Source organism: Mustela putorius, unplaced genomic scaffold (genome assembly GCF_011764305.1).
Source record: "Mustela putorius furo isolate JIRA1106 unplaced genomic scaffold, ASM1176430v1.1 tig00003850_pilon_pilon_pilon, whole genome shotgun sequence".
Taxonomy (NCBI): domain Eukaryota; kingdom Metazoa; phylum Chordata; class Mammalia; order Carnivora; family Mustelidae; genus Mustela; species Mustela putorius.
In genome coordinates, this window is record NW_025422002.1 from 1232474 (window position 1) to 1251069 (window position 18596).

General features: G+C 37.2%; 1 protein-coding gene and 1 non-coding gene across 14 annotated transcripts in view; one reads left to right on the forward strand and one right to left on the reverse strand.

The window, feature by feature from the left end:
• Positions 1–18596, forward strand: part of CHL1 (cell adhesion molecule L1 like) — a 217834-nt gene that overhangs the window by 82522 nt on the left and 116716 nt on the right. The gene's annotated exons all lie outside the window — the stretch shown is intronic.
• On the reverse strand, positions 5552–5654 carry LOC123387252. The gene has a single exon (XR_006601584.1). It is a non-coding gene; the product is annotated as a U6 spliceosomal RNA (small nuclear RNA).

Sequence of the window (18596 nt, forward strand, 5' to 3'; positions counted from 1 at the left end):
GTTTCAAGCCATGAGATTCCTCTGATTTATCACTATATATCTCATGCTCAGACCTTACTATTATTATAGAGGCATGCATAAGATGGACCTATAGAATAACAACCTTTTTTAAAATTTTTATTTATTTATTTGATAGAGATCACAAGTAGGCAGTGAGGCAGGCAGTGAGAGGAAGGGAAGCAGGCTCCCTGCTGAGCAGAGAGCTCCATGCAGGGCTTGATCCCAGGACCCTGAGATCACTCCCTGAGCCAAAGGCAGAGATTTTAACCCACTGAGTCACCCAGGTACCCCAGAATAATAACATTTAGAATTATGACAGATACCTGAGAAAAATAGATCCTTAGCAATTTATCAATTACTTTTAAGAATAAGACAGAAGAAAATAGGCAGCCACTTATCTATGCCTTTCCACCTCAATGAAACAGTAAAACTCTATTGATCAAATAATTTTTTCCATGGAGAAAGTATCTGGTTCTATGCATTACCATATTTTTTGATCTAATACATCTTTCATTTCTAAAATGTATAGCTCTTGTCTTTCCCTCTTCTTGATTAAGTTAAGTACCGCTTAGATTCTGTGAGTTTTAATATCCAAATACAATAAAGAACAAAGATGGATTTTAGTCATTTTTTTTCTTTTTTTTTCCTCTCTACATATTCTTATGTCTAAATGGTGCTGTTCTCCAGTCTGGACTGGTTGCTCTGTATTCTGGAGTAATCAATTTTTCCTGGCATTTCTTAAATGGTCTTTATTATTCAGAGAATTCCCTTTGAAAGTATAAACATTAGTCCTTGTTGTTTGGCCTTAGAAATTGATGGCTGCTGTTCTCAAAGGATGGTGGACTTGGGATGATTGAAAGTGCAGGGCAAAGAGCTGAACTAAAACAATGGAATCAAGAGAAGATGGTACTAGAGACAAAGAGAGAAGAGGACAGCAATTGTGAAGTAATCTGAAGTAGGGATTGGGGATTTAAAGCCTGCTTAGACTTGATTAATAGATGCTGTAAAAATGAAATGCTGAGCCAAGGGGAAAAAAATGCACTTGAAAAGTCGCTTGAAAATGTGTTAATGCCTGTACTTAGCAAGCATTTTTTTTTTAATATGGAGTGTAAAACCATTGCATGAAAATATAGATTTTTTTTCCCCCACATTGTCCGGTGGTTTGTGTGTGTGTGTGTGTGTGTGTGTGTGTGTGTTGAGTAGGGTTATTTTGGAATAAAATCAAGTTTCTACTAAACAAAAAAGAAAAAGAGATCTATACTGATACTGTATTGGCCTTAAGGCATATCTTTCCTAAGTGAGGATCAAGATAAAATATAAAAATAAAACAACATGTTTAAAAATGTTATTCATAAACTAAAGATATTTATTTTAAAGCTAGAAACAGTGATGGCAGTTTGTACCTAAAGGAATGGGAGATTTTGCAAGCAATGTTCAAGAGACTGCCGTATTGACATCTTGTATCTGAACCATTTTCCAACAAAATATGTCAAGAAAATTAAAAAGTGGGGCGCCTGGGTGTCTCAGTGGGTTAAAGCCTCTGCCTTCGGCTCAGGTCATGATCCCAGGGTCCTGGGATCGAGCCCCGCATCGGGCTCTCTGCTCAGCGGGGAGCCTGTTTTCCCTCTCTCTGCCTGTCTCTCTGCCTACTTGTGATCTCTCTCTGTCAAATAAATAAATAAAATCTTAAAAAAAAAGAAAAGAAAAGAAAATTAAAAAGCATTCTTCTTAAAGAAAGAAAGCAATTTGTGACAAATAATTTTATTTTTAAGGGCAAACTGAGGATTTACAAAATAACTTAAGTAAACATTAAAATGCTGAAACATTTTTATTACTGATAAAGCTGATTTATAACTGCTTCTGGTATGTTTACTACATGTGAGCAGGATCTGACAAAGACGCCTGAATCAGTTTAAAGGTGAGCATTTAAGAAGGGGCACTAGGGTGAAGAGTCAGGAGGTTCTACTACTATAAACCATCACCTTGACTATAATCAAGTAAATCACTCTTTTTCTTATGAGTGTAAATCACTTTTTTTTTAATAGGAGGAGGGTAAGGAGATGAACTAGAACTTTTCTTTGTTGGTTGGAGTTTAGTTCAGTAAATGAATTTAATGAGTACTCTTGTCTTATGAGTACTAGAATGGAAACCTCTCCTCCCTGGTTTTATGAGTTAACTATTAGTAAGTTCCCCTGTCAACACACACACACACACACACAATTGGCTAGATAATTTTCCAATTAATAATATCACAGTCTCTGGGGCGCCTGGGTGGCTCAGTGGGTTAAGCCTCTGCCTTCGGCTCAGGTCATGATCTCAGGGTCCTGGGATCAAGGCCCGCATTGGGCTCTCTGCTCAGCGGGGAGCCTGCTTCCTCCTCCCTCTCTGCCTGCCTCTCTGCCTGCTTGGTCTCTCTCTGTCAAATAAATAAATAAAATCTTTTAAAAATAATATCACAGTCTTTAACCTACTGTTCTCAGCTGGGTTGCTTGTGTGCCCCAACCCCCGAACACCTGACAATGAATAGAGATAGTTTTGATTGTCATGACTTGGGATGACGGGTGCTGCTGACCTCTCCTGGATAGAGGTCAGTGCTCCTCCTAAAAATCCTACAAGGCACAGGAGATCCTCTCACAACAAAAACTTAGTCTAAAATTTGAATAATGTTCATGGAGAGAAGCTCTGCAATCATTTTAGGTAACTTAATCTCCCCAGTTTCTCAGTGTTTCAGAATTATTCCTTTTTCTACTTTTATACCCCAAGAAATTGCCAAGGAGCTTGGGAATTTCCATGAATCAGGAGTGCAGTGGAAGGAGACTCCTGTGTGAATATTCAATCTTGTGGTAGCTTGTAGTTCCTTGCTTGCCTTCAGGACAATCCTTGGCCATTTACATTTAATGTCAGTCACCCAGTTATGACCGCCACCTCTCATAGATTGTGGGACTGGTAAAATTGTGATCAGACTGGTTCTTCTGGACTACCAGGGTCCTCCCGTTTTTACTGCCCACTCAAGTCTTGCTCATGCTCTTAGGCCTCTGTCAGTCTTGGTGACATCATCTATCCAACTCATCATTGGAGTCCTGTGATGGTTCATCTTATGGGTCAACTTGTCTGGGCCACGGTGTCCAGATATTTTGTCAAACATTATTCTACATGTTTTTATGGAGATTTTTTTAAAAGATTTTATTTATTTATTTGACAGAGAAGTCACAAGTAGGTATAGAGGCAGATAGAGGGGAAGGGGGAAGCAAGCTCCCTGCTGAGCAGAGAGCCTGATGCAGGGCTCGATCCCAGGACCCTGAGCTCATGACCCACGTGGAAGGCAGAAGCTTAACCCATTGAGCCACCCAGGCATCCTCTGTGAAGCTATAATTTTGGATGAGATTAACTTTTAGATTACTGATTTAAAGCAGATTTCCCTCTGTGATATGTGTGGGCCTCATCCAATTAGGTAAGGCCCTAAGAGAACAGAGTCTAACTTTCCCGAGGAAGAAGAAATATTCCAGTGGACTGCCTTTGGAATGAAATTGTCATTCTTCCCTGATTCTCCAGCCTGCTAGTCTACCCTGCAGATTTTGGATTTAACAAGTCTCCACAGTTGTGCGAGATAATTCCTTAAGAGAAACAAGACACCTCTTTCTCAAGGCTGTGTATATAGTGCAGTTGGTTGGGTGTCTGCCTTCGGTTCAGGTTATGATGCCAGGGTCCTGGGATCGAGTCCCATGTTAGGATCCGTGCTCTTCGGGGAGCCTGCTTCTCCCTCTTCTTCTGCTACTCCCCATGCTTGTGCTCTCTGTCAAATAAATAAAATAAAAAAATAAAATAAGAAAGAAAGAAACCTCTTTGTGTCTCCCTGCATGTGTGTGTGTATGTGTGTGTGCACATTCATGTACAGATAGATATAGACACACACACACACACACACACTGTTGTTTCTGTGGAAAATTCTTACTAATAAAGGTCTGTTTCATCTTGGTACAGTGGCCCTGTGGCTTTTATCTTGAACAATTCCTGTGCTCTCCCACAGAAGTCCATGGAAACTTCTGGACCTCTCTAAGGCTCCCATTTCTTTGTTGATCTTCTGCATAGTTGTTCTATCTATTATTGAAACAAGGTATTGGTCTTCAACTGTTATTGTTGAATTGCCTCTCTCTCCCTTCATTTTTTTCAGTTTTTGTTTTGTGTATTTGGGAGCTATGTTTTTAGGTAAATTTGTTTATAATCATTGTATCTTCGTGACTTTTTACCATTATAAAATGTCCCTTGTTGTCTCTAGTAACTTTTTTTTTCTTAAAGTCTGTTTTGTCTATGATAGTATAGCCACCCAAGATCTGTTTTGGTTATTTCTTCCAAGGCATACATATTTTTTTCTATCCTTTTACATTTATCCTGTAAATATCTTTGAACCCAAGTTTTTTACTTTAAGGCAGCACCTATTTGGGCCGTATTTAAACTATTCTGGCAATCTCTTTAATGTAATTATTGATGTGATAGAATTGATATCTATTATTTTTCTTTTTTCCTTACATGTCTATATTTTTGTTTTTCTGTTACTGTCTTTCATTTTAAATATTTTTCTAGTATATCATTTTATAGCTCTTGTTTCTTTTTCTGTTATTAAATTTTTTTGTTAGTTGTTATGCTGAGGATTACAATTAGCATCTCACCTAAAATAATCTAGTCCATATAAATACTAAATTAACTGAATAGTATATGGAAACTTTTTTCTTTTCTTTCTTTTTTTTTAAAAGATTTTATTTATTCAGGTGTGCCTGGGTGGCTCAGTGGGTTAGGGCCTCTGCCTTCGGCTCGGGTCGTGATCCCGGGGTCCTGGGATCGAGCCCCGCGTTGGGCTCTCTGCTCGGCGGGGAGCCTGCTTCCCACTCTCTCTATGACTGCTTGTCTGCCTACTTGTGATCTCTGTCTGTCAAATGAATAACTAAAATCTTTTATTTTTAAAGATTTTACTTATTTATTTGACAGAGAGAGAGAGAGACAGTGAGAGAGGGAACAAAGGCTGGGGAAGCAGAAGAGGGAGAAGCAGGCCCTCATTGAGCAGGGAGCCAGGTGCGAGGCTTGATGCAGGGCTTGGTCCCAGGACCCCAGAACCACGGCCCAAGCTGAAGGCAGACGCCCAACAACTGAACCACACAGGCACCCCCTAGAAACTTTTTTTTCCAGTATATCCATTGCCTCCTGTCTTTTGTACTGCTATTGTCATACAAATTGTATCTTTATGCCATTGTTTTTCATCATATAGGATAAGAAGAGAGTTACAAGAAATGCATATAATGTCTTTTATATTTTTGTTTATTAGGGTTCTTTATTTGTGTGTGTGTGTGTGTAGATTTCAGGTGAATGTCTAGTTTTCTCTCATTTCAGGTTGAAGGCTTTACTTTAATGTTTTTTGTAGGGCAGATATGCTAGCAACAAATTCCTTTGATTTTTGCTTATCTGGGTATGTATTAATTTTTCCTTAATTTTAAAGGATAGTTTTGCAAGACATAGAAATCTTGGTTGACCACTAGCACTTTGAATATGTTATTCTACTGAAAAAATGGAAGACTTTATGGATTTGCATGTCATCCTTATATAGAGGCCATGGTATTCTTCTCTACATCATTCCGATTTTAGTATATGTGCTAGTAAAGCAAGGATTTTGGATCCCTCCATACTACAATAGAAATGAGGAAAATTCAGAAGAAGCAACCCCTGTCCTCCTCAATATAACTCCTGCCTTTGCTGTTTTTCCCCTATTTCATTGCACACACTGCATTCATGGAATATAGCACCTCTTCTAAAAACACAAGATTTTTTTTTTCCCCCATCCATTGATCTAAGGGATTAGTCCCACTATTTAGGGCTTCTGAGTGTTTTCTAACCGGCTCTGCTCAAACTCTCTTGATTTCAGTTTTCTTCTTCTTCCCATACTCTAGTAACATTCCTTCCACATAGTTAATACAGATCTCACTTGACAAGTGATTTTTCATTTATGGAAAGGAGACACATGCCTTTTATTTGAAGGAAGGCATTATTATATTTATTTCATAGCACACTTAACTAAACCCTGGTGACTAGTTCTCACTTATAGCCATTCTGTTCACAGATGTCATTAGCATTAAGGAGAGCCTGTGATGTAATGAGCACTGGGTGTTACATACAACTGATGAATCTCTGAACTCTACCTCTGAAACTAATAATACACTATATGTTAATTAATTGAATTTAAATAAAAAGAACACAAATATCATTAGCATTTAATGCCAAAATTACCACTCTCTCCCACTCTCTCCCCAATGTTAATTGTATCTTATTACATAGTCCAATATTTTATTATTTAAAAAGAATGGAGGCGGGACGCCTGGGTGGCTCACCTCGTTAGGCTGCTGCCCTCGGCTCAGGTCCTAATCCCGGGGTCCTGGAATTGAGTTCCGCATTGGGCTCCTTGCTCAGCAGGGAGCCTGCTTCTCTCTCTGCCTCTGCCTGCCTCTTTGCCTATTTGTATTCTCTCTCTCTCTCTCTGACAAATAAATAAATAAAATCTTAAAAAAAAAAATTAAAAGAACAAGGGTGCCTGGGTGGTTCAGTTGGTTAAGCATCTTGCCTTTGGCTCAGGTCATGATCCCAGGATCCTCCATCCTGGGATGGAGGTTCACATCTGGCTCTGTGCTCAGCTGGGGAGCCGGCTTCTCCCTCTCCCTCTGCCTTCCACTCCCCCTGCTTGTGTGCTCTCGCTCTGTGTCAAATAAATAAATAAAATCTTGAAAAAAAATCAAATAAAAAATAAAAAGTAACAATTCTGTGGGTACATGATTAGATGATAGCAAGAGGATAAGTTTCCTGCAATTAGCCATCATATGGTTTTAGTCTTACACAGTGTTGGGATTATCTTTCTACTTATGTATGCACATATCTGTCTATGAAGTATCCATTCATCTATCCTTCCATCTAGCAGTCTAGCCAGCCAATCATGTATTAGTCAATCTTTATAATACATTTATAACATGTCTTTTTCCTCAAAGGAATTCAATATTAGCATGTGGTAGTTGTGTAAGAAATAAATAGGTATTAAATACGTATGAGGAGTGAAAAATAGTAGAAAGCGGTGGCATTATTAAATGTCGGACTGGATAATTCCTCTTCTTTAGGAGATGATCCTGTGCAATGTTGGAGCCTTAGCAGCAGGATCCCTGACCTCCCGATGGATGCCTGTATTACCTTCCCAGTTGCGACACCCACAGAACATCTCCAGACATTGAGAAATACCCCGTAGAGGGAAAATCCCTCCCTCCCTCATCTGGTTGAGAATTACTGGTAGAAAAGCATTCCTCCCCCCCGCCCCCCTTTTTTTTATCATAATACACATCTTCATATTCATAAAAATTACTGTTTTACAGTGACTAAGGATGGGGCTTATTATTTCATAAATTAATGTATTTACATCTGTGCTTTCCAGGTCTTCACTCATTCACTCATTGATTGATCTACTGATATCATTCAGTAAACATTTATTATATACCTATTATGTGCCAGGTACTTTACCGGTTTACAGGTTACATTATGGAAATATAAGTCCCTGTGGGGCATACCAATTTTGGAAATAACCAGAGAGGGTGGGAGGAGTTCAAATAGCTAAACAAAAGATATCACTAGTAAGTGTTTGGTTGATTATCACACAAACAGTTGTAGGGGAGTGACTGGGGTTACACTGCATTAGTGGACTAGCACGGACTGTGAGGTGGCATTTCAGGTGAGCACTGAGTAGTAAGAGGACATCAAAGCAAAGAAGTGAATGAATTATTTATTAATGTTGACTTATTTTTTATGGCAAACAGACTTTATTATGAATGTGAAGAGATGAGCATTTTTTGGCATATTGATGTACTGATCTACCGTCTGTATGTGAACAAGACTGAGGTGTTTGTGTAGAAATCATTAGAAATTGTTCCCAACTAATTGCAAAGTCCAGCAAATATTTTAATGAGAGTATATAGTTCTATCAATGTAATGTTTTCATTGCTTTAAGGATACCATGACAAGCGGACCATAAAAATCAAATGTGAGATATGCAGGCCTTTAAATATCCCATGTGTCAAGAACTAGGAGTTATTAAGAGAACACAACAAATATCATTTCTACCTTCACAACTTGTCACTGAGGAGTTGGGCATGACCAGAAAAAGCTACTCAAAGGAAAATCCTGACCTGAAATCAATATTTAAAAGAAAGATGGGAAATGATTTTTATCTTAAGAATATCTCCTCTTAGGTGCCTGGGTGGCTCAGTGGGTTAAGCCTCTGCCTTCGGCTCAGGTCATGATCTCGGGTCCTGGGATGGAGTCACATTGGGCTCTCTGTTCAGCGGGGAGCCTGCTTCCCTCTCTCTCTTTGCCTGCCTCTCTGCCTACTTGTGATGTCTCTTTCTCTCTGTCAAATAAATAAATAAAATATTAAAAAAATATATCTCCTTTTAGGGCACCTAGGCGGCTCAGTTGGTTAAGTGTGCAACTCTCCGTTTCAACTCAGATTGTGATCTCATGGGGTTTGGGATCAAGCCCTACTTTGGGCTCCATGCTCAGCTCAAAATAGGATTCAGATTCTCTCCCTGTGTGCCTCCGCCTGCCCCCACTCACATGTGCGGACACTCACTTGCTCACTCTCCCAAATAAATTAAAATAAAACAATGTCTCCTCTCTCTAACTTCAGTAGACTCAAAGACATTACTCAGTCCTTTCTATTTTTTCTATAAATTTGAATTAGATTGAGACACCCATTTTAAGGTGGGTGTAACAATATGGATAATTATATGCATTTGTGGTAAAAAACCTATAAACTTCTGAGTATGTAGATTCATTTATAATTTCATTGGTAGAAGGTAATGAAATTAAATATAAAATACTACAGGAGCTATGCTGTCATTCTTTGACCAATCACAACAATACAGGTTGCTTTTTATGCTCATGAATGTTTTCTGTATACGTAAAAATCCTGGGTAAACCATTTGGCATATACTTGGATTTTAAAAGCAGATTTACCTATCGGAAGTAAAAGTCTGTTTACAAGGATGATTGAAAAATTAATTAGAATAAGGGTTTCATTATCAGGTCTTCACCTTTTATGCTAGATTCTGAATCAAGTCAAAGCTGCAGCTGTAAGTTACACATGTTGTTGAAAGGCAGAGTTCTATAAAAGGTAAGAGATGAATTACAAAAGAAGGTAGTTCTCTCATTTGATGAAGACATCATTACAGCTGTGTGAGTTGGGCATTCCAGTGAACTTTGAAAAAGCCCACCATCTTCTCTACAAATATCATTGGCCTTTAAAAAGTAGTGTCACCAGAGAAGCCAAAGTAGGTTTTTATACTGCTGTGAAGTAATCAAGTACAAAGTTCAGCACAGTGAGATGAATACAGGGAGCCAGACTAGGTAATGATTTCCATTCTTTCCTTAATATTCCTTTCTACCATAGTTGAACATCTCCAAGGTCCAACTGTACTCTGGAATACAAGCCTGACTCCCCCACAGCAATGTAATCTTGGACAGATCATCTACCCTCTACCTCAGTTTACTCAGCTGTAAAATGTGGATAATAACCCTTGTCTTCTATGGTTGTTGTAAGGATTAAATGCAATATTATATGTAACATACATAGTACATAACCATTGCTTAATGAATCAACTGATTCAATTATCATCAATTGTTCTGATTAGCGATTATTATCAGCAATTTTTATTCCCTCCAAAAGTAGCTTAAAAACAATTACAACAACAAAACCCTCAGGGTTTTCCCATAGCTTCTGTCATTGCTGCTAATTATGAACAAATTGTGACTCTGCCTTGGTGCTTGAGGTAGGAAAGAAAAACAGTTGCCATGTGGCGCCTGGGACACTTAAGCGTTAAGTGGCTGCCTTCAGTTCAGGTCATGATCCCGGGGTCCTGGGATCCAACCCTGCATCAGGCTCCCTGCTCTGTGGGAAGCCAGCTTGTCCTTCTCCCACTCCTCCTGCTTGTGTTCCCCCTCTCTCTGTCTGTCAGATAAATAAATGGAATATTAAAAAAACGAAACCAAAAAAAACAGTTGCCATGAGAGGGGAGCCATGTTTCCAGTCTTGTGATGCTATCGTTCAGCTCTCCCCAGTATGGTTATTTCTGGTAGTTTTTTCTTCCCACTTTTATAAGGCAATGTAATTAGAATAAACAACAAAGTTTATAGTGGAAGTAATTTATAGAATTCATCACCCCCTTTTTCGTAATTCTGGTTCCAGCTTAGATATTTCCGTCTAAGGGAGGCCTTCCTGAGTCCCCTTTCTGAGATAGCCATGCACACCCAGTGCTGGCTATAGCATCCAGTTGGTCTCCTGCTTGGCAGTTAACACAATTGCTTTTTTTTTTTTAATTTATCTTTCCTTTTTCCCCATCATTGAAATGTAAATTTTAATAGGTCAGTGACGAAGTCTATCTTGTCCTCACTCTGGTCCTGGACACATATAGCCTCTCAGTGTATAGTAGGTGTTGATGATCTCTTTTTTTTCCTTCAAATCATAATTCTTCCCTGGCAGATTTACGTCTTGGATTATGTTCTCATGTTCTTTTGTATATACTTGTGGAAGCTACTAAAGACAGATGTTGTGGTAGTAATTTGTTGTAATGGGGAGGTGCTTCGGGAACAGTGAAGGAGCCATCTCTTGGTGATCTTAGAATCAATCCTAAAATTTCATCTATAGAGATTCTAATTGCCAGTCTTTGATTTGATATAATTAACCCTTTAGATTACATTTATAATACATGGAACTAACTGGATTTAATAAGAATCTTTATTGGTGTCTTTTAGCTGGCTTTTTTTCCCCCCAACTTGGATTCTGACTGAATTATCTCCTCCTTAGTATAGAGAACAAAACAAACTAAATTAAGGTGCTCAAGTACATACATTTAGCACAATTTATGCATTTTCCAACAGAAAGTTGGTAACTACTTCAAGATTTAACCTTCATTTTCCATTACTAGGTAATTGTTTATCTAGTATCTCCTTTCCCTAAGTCTAATCATCATGTTTGATTCTTGGGAATTTTTGGTGCCAAACATATATAGAATTTACATACACAATTTATATATATACACAAATATCAGTTTACTTACACACTTATATAGTTTACGATACAGCCATAAGGTAATTAGCAGTTGGTTACAGTTTGCTGCTAATGAGGTCAAGGGTACAGATTTACTGTTCCTTAGAGTCTGTTTTTTGGCTCAGTTCCATTTCTACAGATTTTTACCCTGACCCCTGGGCTGCTGATTCATAAATGCTGTCTGTCACTGGAGGAGGCCATGTAGGGGTGTGAGTGGTTCTCTGATAGCCCGGCACCTCTACTGGTCAAGGCTCTCAGCATTTTCCTGACACATGGCACGTGTGTGGTGTGTTATCTTCCTATTCTCTTTATGTCAGGCTTTGTCCACAGGGATGGACATTAAAAGTTTTTTTTTTTAAATCAACAAGACCAGGAACATCATCTTTATAGAGAGAAAACGCTTATTATTCAGCACATCTTGGACAAGCTTGATTGTGAAACTGAGGAGTATTTAGTAATTGTGTTTCCTGTATTCCATCCTTTTGAAAGCCTTTAATCAATATCTCTTCCATCAGAAAACAGATCAAATGACACAATGAAGTGTGATCTAGGGGAAAATGTGTGAATTAGAAGCCTAGGATTCAAGCAAAAAACAACAACAACAACAACAACAACAACAAAAACCCAAACCGAACAAACAAAAAACACAGACCATAGATAGTTCAATAGCTAGGTAGATAGACGATATCATTTATTTTCGCTTTAATTTCTTCGTCTTCCTTAAGAAAACACCATTCTTCATTTAAAAGGGAGTTGTAGAACAAATACACCTAATACTTTGGGGATTAAAAATGCACTTGTTGCAAAGTTTATTTCTTTTTTCCCTAGAGAAATGAAAACTTAGTATCCTATTTAATTCTGTAAATGTACTGATTAATAATGTTATTTAATCTTTGATTTTTCTTTGCTTAATCTTTTATTGATTAAGGTAAAAGGTTTTATTCTGAAATTCAGAAATATAAGAGATGTTATAAAATTTAACTAAAAACAAAAACATTTACAGCTGAATCTCCTTATTCATGTTAGTTATATTCTCTAATGTTGTCATAAATACTGAATGAATGCTGACGCTTGGCTCAAAAAGGAAATACAGGGTTAGGTTTCTGTTAGCTTCTGGTCACAACATTCCATCAGCTGATTAGTTTATAACCTTGTTTTAAGTGTGTTTTTGTTTAATGACACCTTATTTAATACATACTGCTTTATTCACTAGCATTGGACTCAAGACCAACAAGAGTATAACTCCTTCCTAAATGACACTTACTATAATTGTTCTCTCCACAAGACATATCACAGCCTTCTGGCACTTAGAACACAAGGCAGTGTTTCAGCGATTCACTTTTAAAACAGCAAGCTATTTTATATAGCAAAGTCACCAGTGAAAGGCATAAAAAATGAGAAAAACAAAATAGACTGTGGAAAAAATACTCACATGTAGTATGAGAATTGAAAGTAGAAGGTGGACGATCACCATGTCTAACTTCAGCTGAAACAGGTGTGTTAGGCAACTCGAAATTCCCTTGATCTCTACAAGTTTGTGTATGACCCTAAAAGTGCCTTGAGTATTGATGTGGGCGGAACAAGTCAACTTCAGCAACTAGGTAAATTTATACATATGGTGCCTGCAAATAATGAGGACCAGCTGTATAAGCATTTTAGGTTAGAAAAAAGACTAGTTGCTCTTAGTCACTTAATGAATCAAACACCTTGGTTTAGTGTATCTTTTCTTCTCTTGGTTTCTTACTGGCTTATTTCCGTGTCAAATTCTAATTAGTTATTCCTGACTAATACAATTTGGGAAGGAACCATGTCTTCCTCACTTTCTGCTTCTAGCCCCTGGCCTATTCCTGGAATGTAATAGGCATTCAATTAAATCTTTTCAGGGATTGTACATACCCCTTCCCTCATTTGTAAGAGGAATTTTGTGGAATCACTGTGAACATCAAATGCCATTAAAATGAGTATAGCCATAAGCACACACAAAAATGTTACTATGATGATAGTTGTAATTATTTTTAATAACACAGTAATTCTCATTTGTTTTAATTTATAAATGATACTGTATGATTTCATGCATTAATATAGAGCCTTTTGTAAAAGGAAGATTGCCTGTTTAATACATGTTTGAAATATAATAATAAACTAGTGGCCCCCTTAAGGTAAGGACAAGACTAAAGATTTGTTAACAAATGAAACTTTTAACTTTGCAGTTAACAAAGAATAACTTTTGAATATTTTGATCCCCTGGACATATAAACTGTAACCTTATAGCAGTATGAGACACATCAGCCTAATTCTGTTTCCTTATTTTTATAGATATATTTACCTGCATTTTTCATTTTTGTGCTCCGTTGCGAAAGAACTTGGGGAAGTACCTATACAGTTTTCCTCATGTTGGTTTTGATCTTGTTTTTTATTCTTTGTTCCTCACAGAGAACTAAATATCCAGCAGTGGGAAGGAGCCCTACCATGCTGGCCACACACTTGGTTTTCTTGTAACAGCGGTTTAGGACCATCAGTATAAACTTACAGTATAAATAATTTGGTTCATACAAGCAGTCATGGAAAAAAAAATTCTGAACATTGATAAATGCAATTACCAATATATAATTATTCTTCAGATAGGAGATTTTTAAAGGACCTTTTCCTTCTTTTTTGAAATGTTGACTGATCTGTATTTGCACTGGCTGCCTTAGAAGTGTTCGGTCTGTGCTTTTTCAAAATGATTGTCAGCGAGCATAATGAGCCTTGGACCCATCCAGTAGCTTTGCTAACATATGTCTGCAGAAGGATTTTTAACATCCTGCTGACTGTGCTGGTCCTGTCGAGCCTCACAGCAGGAAAATTGTCTTTTGCAGCTTAGCTTATGAATATAACCTTTGCATGTTTGGAAATGCTTCTTCTGAGGCAGGATTTATACTTACGCCTTGAGTCCAAGTACTTATTTTGGTATCAGTGTTAAGCAGGAGAAGGAAGAGCTGACAGTGGTTCACCTCGTATTTTTCATTATGTTAAAACTATCTGTTATCAGTGTCTCATTCTCTGTTGCATTTAGTACTGTGTATAAAGCTCTGGAAATGATGAAGTTATTCCTTATAAGTTCACATGCCAGATATGCTGACTCTGTATTTTAAGTACTGTAAACATATCTAAGTGGCAGACACATAATTTTCATTAAAAATGCGTAAGTCAGGACCATAAAGGTTGTGTTGTTATTCCGAACAGGGCAGCTGTTGCTTGAAGGGGGTTCTAATCTTTTAGGCACTGAGGGGCTATCTATGGTAAGTGTATATATTTAATCACAAAGTTTCCCTTGCCCCTACCATAGACTCATTTAATTTGCTATTCTATTTACAAAATCAAGAGTCAGCTTGTATAGGCATTCAGTATATCCTTTTAAAATAGTTATTTTCTAATAATAAAAGTATTATATTAGAAACACTGTCTATAGCACCACAGTGGAAATTAATATAGCCAACATAATTAGTAAGTTTGATTCCTCATGCCCCAAGAGGTAAATCTTGTTAGGGGGAAAAATTGATGTTCTTACCTAAATGAAGTACCAGTGCTTTTTAATGATTATTTTCAACCTTATTTATGGGCTTGTGGTGAGACCAAGTGTTTATTGATTAAGTTTGGATATAAATATATAGATAGAGCACAGTGCTTTAGGTTAGTTTAGAAAGTAAATATTGCATATCCTTTAAGTAATGAACTATTGTGCAGTTATTAAAGTTTAGAAATGCCGAGGTCGTAGTTATAAAAGAAAACTTGCTTAGCTAGGAAAGAAGTAGATTCGATTCTCAACCAGCTGGATACGTCCCTGTTTATTTTTTTAAAAAAATAAGTGTTTATGTAAAACAAAACAAAACAAGGCCAATACATAAATGTAGAATATATATTCAGGAATCAAAGATCAAGCTGAATGCATTCTAATGTTTGTTGCGATGCTGGTTAATGTCCTGAAACTTTCACTCCTGTGTTCCTGTCAAAGATTCCAAGTGATGATTCTGGGACACTGACTTGAAGACTTTATTGAATACATTTGGGTGTGTTACATTGTACTTCCTACTGCTATTATGTGGAAAGGCTATGAAAGATTTTTAACAATAAAGGTTAGAATCAAGCAGGTTATTTCTGAGTCTTAACTAGAAGAATATATTAATCAGAACTCATATTACTCATGTAATATTAATTGCATGTGCTTAGAAAAACAAACTAGGATTACATTTTGAGTGATATTTGAAAAACAATGACCATATACAAAGACAATTTGTTGTTGAAAATGGCACATTTTCATTCTTTATGGCTGGATAATATTCTGGTGTGTGTGTGTGTGTGTGCACATGCATATGTGTATCACAATTTCTTGATCCATTTGTTCATTGATATATGCTTCGGTTGTTTCTGAATCTTGGCTATTGTAAATAATACTGTAGTGAACACGGGGGTGCAAATATTCTTCTTTTTCTAAAAATGTGGTTATTATATTAGCCAAAGTATACCACAGTGAAAACTAATGTAGTCAACATAATTAATAAGTTGGATTCACCACATCCCAGGATGGAATGTATTTTTACTTTCAGAAGTGAAGTTAACTAGAATTCAGCTTTCATACTACTCACTGTGAAAATGCATGATAATATATGCCTAATTGGCATAAAATTACAGGTCATTAATTTATTCCTCTTTATTGGTTTAATAAACATTTATGGAATGCTTGCTGTGTGCCAGACACTGTCATGCCATTCTAAGATATTTTAGATTGCTGTTATTGTAATTATACTTACTAAACTGATAATTTATAGACAGAACTTTGGCTTTTTTCCTCCTTCTTCCTTCCTGTCCTTCCTACCTCCTTCCTTCTCTCTCCCTCCCTTTTTGTTTCCTTCTTCTTTCTTTTCTTTTTCTTCTTTCTTCCTTTCTTTCTATTTCTTCTGTGTTTGCCATAAATGATTCCACCAGTTCATTTTTGTTTATAAGACACAACTTGCACTCCAATCCCCATTCTATGTCTAACAGCGTGTAGAGACAAAGCTGGACTTCATGTACTTGGGGAGGGGCTGTTAGAATAAGAAGGAGCTAAAGGTCCATGCAGAATTACTTTCCTTACATAAACAATTACCGTACCATAAAGGTTAGGGTAGAAGTCAAAGAGCAAACAGCATTTAATTTGTGAGAGTTTCTAGTGCTCCAAAAGGACAGAAGGAGCAGCTGCTTAAACATTATTTGCCCTTTGACTAATGGGCAAAGGCACTGAATGGGACTTACAGGGGTAATACTTAAACAAAAGTAATACCACCAACCACCACCAATACCACCAAAAAATATATGAAAAAGTTGCTTGAAGTTATAATAAGAAGGAGATCATGGATGCAGAATTACCCAATGTTTTGTTCTTTGAATGTGTGGATGTGGAAAAATAATTTTCCCTCTACTCTTCTAGGTTCTTGACTGAAAAACCTTGTAATAAAAACAGATTAACAGGAGGAAAAAAACAAACAGGAGTTTCATAACATGTATACCTTCTGTATATATGGGAGATACTCAGGAAAGTTGAGGAACTCTCCAAAATCATCCAAGTCATCATCTTAAGTACCTTCTTTCCTTTAAAAGAAAAGAAGAGTTGGGGAAAAGAGGAGGCCTCATATGGAAGGTTACCAGGAAAAGCACAGTAAACAAAGGATAGGTTTTTTTTTTTTTTTTTTTGAATTTTTTTAAACAAAGGATAGGTTTTTATATAGATTTAAGTTGTTGCCTTATTGAGAAGAACTTCTAGATTTAGAGTCTCCCCGCTATTCCTTCCTGGTACAGTCAGGAAGACACCCTTACAAATGGAGATTTCCTTATAAATGTAAATGTCTTTTACAAAAGAATAACTCCACGTTTCTCATATGCCTCTGTTTCTTAAAGATAATAAGCCTATACTAATCCTTTTGCCACTGAGGCGTATTTTAGCTGACAAATTCTACTTCTCTTCAAAAGTAACTTTTTTTTTTCCCTTCTGTTCTGAATCATCTACTTCTACCAGGATCTCTAAATAAAAATGTAAAGCGAAATCTTAAGCCTATTTTAAAACAATGAAAAATAAATGATCTGCCTTTGGGTATGCAATTTGAATTGGAAGTATTATAATGTCAGTGAAGGACAATTTGCTAAGCAAATGAAAAAGGCTGATAAAGCAAAGCAATGACTGTCTTTTCTTTAGTAGTTTCTTTGCTATTAGCTATTTGCTGCTTACCAAATGTCAGGCCACTTATCTGGTGAAGTATGCTCTGTTCCACTGATCCCAGGCTTATGTTTTAAGAAATGATTGTAAATGGTTTATAAAATCATCACTAACTCTTAATTCTCTCTCATTTGATATGAGTTTAGAAGATAGAGCCCTAACATGTCTCCTTCCTGGGGGAGGGGGTGGGAATGAGTTTCATAACACAACTCTCCCCAAGGAAATACTCTTCTAATTTACATTCAGTGTTTCATTTTTAATTTTTTAAAAAATCTTTGATGTGGTAAGGAGTTTCACTTTTCCCTGGTGAATGCTGCATTTTATGAAGTGTACTATTGGGAATAGTTTCTTGTTGTCTCAGCTGAAACTTCTATTTTTAACACCGCATTATGCACTTAATTTCTTAATTGACAAATATTTACTTGGTTTTTCTCCAATTTGGAAATTATTCCTGGCCTATCACTGGGTTAAGATCTGTACTCAAATATATGGATTTTTGTATCTTTTATAGATACTGCAAGTGACAAAAACTTAACTCAAGCTACTTAATACCAAATACAGAATTCATTACATCATATATGAAAACCATGTGAAAATATGGGTGGACACGGCCTTAGGAATACCTGGTACTAGGACTCAAATCTCACACCCATCTCTGCTTCTCTTTGTGTGAAAAGCACACAAAGAGGTTGTGTGTCAGAGTACCTGACTCCAGAGATCCCAAACAGACAAGCTCAGCTGTGCAGCACTGACAAAATAAAAAAGCAGAGACAAGTGATGGTGAAGCAAGAAAGGGATTATTTTAGTGAGGCCAACACTAGGAAGATAGTTGGACTAATGTCTCAAAGGCTGTCTTCAAAGTGCTGAAAGTACTTATAGGTTCACATAAGGAAAATGTGGGTGGATGGTCAGTGGATGCTGCAGCTGGGTGGTGATGGTTAGGTCAATCATTTTTTTTTTTTAAGATTTTATTTATTTATTTGACAGAGAGATCACAAGTAGGCAGAGAGGCAGGCAGAGAGAGAGGGGGAGGCAGCTCCCCACTGAGCAGAAAGCTTGATGCGGGGCTCGATCCTAGGACCCTGAGATCATGACCTGAGCTGAAGGCAGAGGCTTAACCCACTGAGCCACCCAGGCGCCCCCAGGTCAATCATTTTCTTGGAGTCCATCATGTAATCATTTTCTTGGAGTCAATCATGAAGTCTTTATTGCTTGAGGGGGTAGTTTGGGTTCCCATCATGGGAT